This window comes from Apium graveolens, chromosome 3 (assembly GCF_009905375.1).
Source record: "Apium graveolens cultivar Ventura chromosome 3, ASM990537v1, whole genome shotgun sequence".
NCBI classification, from domain to species: domain Eukaryota; kingdom Viridiplantae; phylum Streptophyta; class Magnoliopsida; order Apiales; family Apiaceae; genus Apium; species Apium graveolens.
In genome coordinates, this window is record NC_133649.1 from 196,641,135 (window position 1) to 196,646,970 (window position 5,836).

Sequence of the window (5,836 nt, forward strand, 5' to 3'; positions counted from 1 at the left end):
GAAAGTGAAGCCCTCAACTCTCATATCCAAGTCCCTAACCAAAGCTCAAACCAAAGTTAACAAGGGAGACATCAAGTACATCTGTGACGTCAAGGAATTCTCAAATTTAAACCTCTATCTAGATGAACTAGAAGAAGTTAGAGGGATTGATGCTTACAGGAATCTACCTGAAAGGTTAGTATTCAAGTACAAGGGATGAAAAGAGATACAGTGGCCACTTCATAGGATCCTTCAAGAAAGCCAATTTGTGCTGATAAAGGTTTATTCATCCTTCATAAAGAACTTTGGATTCAATGTGTCAGCTAGAAGACTTGTTCTAAAGAAGATTGAAGAACTGAGGAGTATTAGAGCCAAAGTTGCACTCCCAAAGACTCTAACTATTCCTTACACAGGGAGTAAAGTGCATCTAAGGCCCTACTGGAAGATGGAATTCATGGATGATAAAAGAGTTAGAAGATTCTTCAGATTAGAAGACCAATTGAGCATCTCTAGCAATGAGACTCTTTTGGAAATGCAAGAAATGCTATCATTACCTTTCTTTAATAATCTCCAACCCTGAATCATGGTTAGAAATTTATGTGTCTGTTGTTGACCTTTAAATACTATCTCCTTCCCATCTTGCACTCTTATTCTTACCTTCTTATTCTCATAATCTATCTATGCTCCATTACTAGATAACCAGTCCATTCCTAGGATCACATCAAATTCTCCTAACACAAATGGGATTAATTCAACCTCAAAGACTTTCCCTTCTAGTTTCAACTTGCACCTAGAGTGTACTTGATTAACAAGAATAATTTCTCAGTTCGCTATTTCTACTTGTAATACCTCACGTAAAGGTACACATTAAGATTTAAATTCTTAGCAAAATTTTGAGATATAAATGACTTGGTCGCTCGAGAATCAAATACGACATTTGCATATTCGGAATTTAACAGAAGGGTACCTGCTATCATATCGGTGTTTCGAACAACATCATGAACGGTCATGTTAAAAGTCCTAGTAGCTGGGGCCGGTTGAAAGCGATTCTGCTTAATCCTAAAGCCTGAGGCCTTAGCGTGGGGCAATCTTTCTTCATGTGCCCTCTACTTTTGCAAAGGAAGCATGTCATTCCTAGTGGGCAATTTAGGGAAAGATGTCCTGGTTGGTTGCACTTGAAGCACTTCAGAGGGGCTCTTGCCTGGACACACACTCTGTGGTGTCTCTTTCCGCATGTTCGACACTCTGGTATAGGGGCGCGGGGTTGACTGTGAAATGTCACCCTAGATTGTTCATCATCCTGGCCAACACTCTCACTTGGGGCCTTTCTGAATCCTGGGCCTCTCGCAGGTTGGGACACCACTCCCCTGACGAACCTGCTCGGAAGGCTCCTGTTCATGGTTCCTCCTCCTCCTCCTTGACTTCCTATCTTCCTTTTCCTACTTTCCTTCTCCTTCAAACTCAGCTCACTACATGCTTCAACAATCGAGGCCTTCTGCACTAAGGTGGCATAATCTGCCAGCTTTAGCATTGCTACTCGGTTCTGGATCCACTGTTTCAGACCAAGCTAAAACCTTCGTGCCTTTTTGTCTTTCGTATTCACAAATTCTGGTACAAATCATGATAGCTCAGTAAACTTGGCCTCGTACTTCGCCACCGGTCATTCTATCCTGTTTCAGCTCTAAAAACTTGATCTCCATCTGAGTATCCATAAACCTAGGGAATACTTGTCTAAGAACAACCATGTGAACCTATATCAAGGAATCACGGCATCAATCTTGAGGTACGCTTGGACTTCCGCCAATAGTTAGCTTCCCCCTTCAACATGTAAGAGGCGAAGATGGTCTTGTGTCACTCTTCAACACCTAGTATCTCGAAGGACTTCTCTATTTCCTTAAGCTAGGCCCGTGCCTCAACGGGGTTGGCAGATCCTAGAAAATCCGGGGGCTTGAGAGACTTAAATGGCCTGAAGGCAGTAGCAGCAGTTTGTTGGACAACATGTGGTGGAGGTGGAAGGGGCTCTTGGTTCAGATTTTCCCTTAAAATATCCATAATCTCATTCATGGGGTTTCCCTATTGATGGGTATCCTCAGCTTCTTCCTCTATATATCCTTCTTCATTAAATTCATTAAAGTCTAAGTCCTCTTCACTAACCTCATTCACTTTATAGTCAGGTTCACTCTGTCGTTGATTAACAGATTCTGCGGGCCTAGCCCTTGTTCCTCTTCTACAGGATGGCATCGTTCTAATAATGAAATGGTGTTAATACAATTTTTTTTACATTTGGATTAATTCATTTATAGGTAAGCATGTACTTAAATATTTAGCATGCTTCTATGAAGGTGTAATAATAAGGTAAGAAGATTTCTTAATAACTGTCAGATAATATATAATAGGGTCTCCCAGACTATATCTTGGGGACAATAAAAACCATCCAAATCTATACACATTTTTGAATACAATATATCAACTACATAATCCTGAATAATAAATAATAAATACATACACCGGGTACCCTGAAGGGCTAGAAATGCTATCTACTACTAGCTATCCTAACAAAATTGGTGACAAGTCACCCAACCCTTTACAAGGTCCATATGTGGCCACTGGTCTCTCAGTCTGAGTCACTGTGCGTGAGGTCTCGAACCCTCCTCATCGCTCTTGCTAGCATCAGCTTAGCATCAACTACTGGAATGTATCCTCCCATCGCAGTCATCATCATCTACACTGTACGGAGCTCAATCCCATAAATATCCCGGTGAGCTATAGTTGGGGAAGTAGCCCTGAAGTCCCCGGGTAACCCGGCCTGATAGCTCTCTCGTCGGTCAGTGCCTGTTGTAGCTCCACAATGCAGGCAGACGCCGCGGTGATCTCAATATTCAACTAAGACACTATCCAGTCATGCACTGCTACATGGATAGTCATTGGGGGTGGTAGGGGTGAGCTCGGTTCACTGAAGGATATGTCATGAATCTCGTAAGTCTGTGCCTCCATCTCGTCATCCTCGTCCTTATCAGCGGAGGACAAGGGGCTCAGTATCCCTAGGTGAGGTGTGAGAGGGTGAACGATCGGGAGAGGGTACATCTCTATGTCTGTCCAGTATATGCCATCGCCCTTGGGCTCTTCGACATCATCAGCTATAGGGCTAGGAAAGTCAGTCTCCTCCTCCGGGAGATCCTCGGTACGGTCATCATCTGAGTCATCAATAGGTGGGTCCTCCGGCTCGGGAGTAGGGTCGCATTCAGGGGTCACAATGTCCTCAACCGGGTCAACCTCCCCCATAGGCTCCACTGGTACCTAACACAATAGGCAAGGTGTTACTAACTTAGAGTCGGAATTCCCTTAAGGGTAAAACTGCCAAGACTACCTATGTAGTCTGACGATGAACTCGACTTAAGTCTAGTTTATTATTATTCTTATGTCTACGTATTCTGTCTCATATCATTTCCAAGATTTGATAACCTAAAGCTCTTATACCATTTCTGTGGCGCCCCAAAATCCGGGGTCAGTGATCTAGGAGGCCACGCCATCTTGAATCATGTTTAACACTTATCTCGCATAAAAATATATATATACTCACACCTCTATGACCCCATACTTATCAACACACACTTACATGTTTTTGTCTTGGAAATGAACAATTCATTACTAGAGTTTATCAAATCCGCAAAGTGATAGTTATTACAGATTAAAAGTGATTAAGTCTTACCACGGGTGTAACCTTTATTTAAGGTTAGACCGGTGGCCAAATATACGGCTCTTCATCAATACCTTACATAAGTCATACTTATAAATAATCCGGACTAAAAATAACTAAAAACCAATCCAGCTTATATGATATACCTGGGGTACTGCACTGAACATCCTACGAAACAGCTGACCATTTCCTACCCGTTTCCTGGCCGTGAGTTTCATGATAGACATCTTGTATCACTGTTGTTTTGTGTCATTTTAATAAAACAAGTGTGAGCTATAATGCCCATCATAATAATGTACAGTATGAAAAGACTGTATAATAAATTCATATCTTATTTCCGTATATGATATATATGTCTGTTTAAATAGATTTTCTTGGTGATACACACCTCTTTTCAAAACAATTCTTTAATTGATTTATTAGTCTGCAAATACCTTAAAGGTAAACTTATCACATAGGCTTGGGTTACGGTATTGCATCACAATTCCAATTGGAATAATAGGACAGTCTCCGGAGCCCTACTATACGATAATAAGTCGTACAGCAGAATAATATTATTTTCTACATGTAGAAGGAAAACTTCCTTACTCCCGGTTATCAACTTGGCCATATATGGGCTAAGTGTCCCATTCTGGGTATACACACACTTCGTAGGTCCTTGAGTATACATGGCACTGTCTCCTAAGGTACTAGTAGTCTCCCCAGTACCTGAAGTACTGGATCTCTACCCCCTCTCTTGTCCTGAAAGAATCCTATCATATTTCTGGAACTCGAACTATATCGAAGTTCCCCAAGCATTTTGCTTATTGATAGGCACAACTCATCTCATATATGTATTTTCGAGAATTTTCGGAGGGAGTACTAAGATAATGTGAGTTATCCGTTATCAACAGATAAATAAATAAGGGGGATTTTCTTTTGACATTATAGTCAATTTATTTAAAGTATGTCGAGATAATATTCTTCGATGATCTGAAAGTATTAGTATGATTTTCTGAAACTCGAAAAATATTTTATAATAGGTTTTATGATTTTTAAATGATATAAAATTATTTAATAAAGATTTAATAATTAATAATAAAAATTAAATAACTAAACCTCGAATAATTCTATTTTAAAAGGATATTTGAAATAATACTCCTCAACTAATTTATGTTTAAGAATTTAAATTTATTTATAATATATTAAATAATTCAATTTAAAATAAAATAATCATTGGTGAATACTTCTCCTATTTAAATGAATATATGAATTAACATTCATTGTTCAAATAATTAAATATAGTTGAGAGAATGCGATCTTTAAAAATCATTTTAAATATATTCGAGGTAATTTAATATTTCTCAAGGGGACATCGAGTCCCTTGAAATAAAATAATTACGGTCTTTATTCGTCAAAAAAAACATTTCAGGAATATTTTCGATTTTTTTAAATAATTATGCCGACCACTTCTCGGCCTAAATGTATGTCACACTACTCGTTAGCGTTAATATTCTTATTTAAAGCACCTCCGGAATATTTCCATATTTTCAACAACTTATACACCGTTCTATCATATTGTTAAAATATTCAATGATATATTCATCATAAACTTAATCAGTGTTGATACGTAAAAACTCGTAATTTACTATCATGGCAAATATGATATTTGTATGAAAATAGTAAGACAATATTCACAATACAACTGTATATAGAACAAGGTTCATGAACTTGCCTAGGTGCTTCGAGGTGGACGGCGCTCTAGGGTCGGTCCGAAAATCTATAATCATGGACAATTATCGTTCTGTTAGATTCTGTTCGTATTTATCGTCACTTTGTACATACGCGATAATCACTTTTCATTCACGCGACTCACTTTACTCTCAATATTTCAGTAAGTATGAGTACTTGTCAAATTATGTTTCTTTTCATAATCCTTTACATCCGTTAATATTTTTTACATTTCGTCCCTCGGCTCCTCTCGCGATTCTTAAGGATTTTTACTCGCGCGGTCTTGGCTCCGACATTTTTATAAAATTAAAAAATTCATATTTTCACTTAAAATTTTTTTGGAAGTTAAAAAATTTCACTTTTTACTCTATGTAAAAATTTTATGATTTTTGAATACTTTTAAGTCGACCATTTCTATTTCCAAAGTTCATAATTCGTAACAGTTTTTAT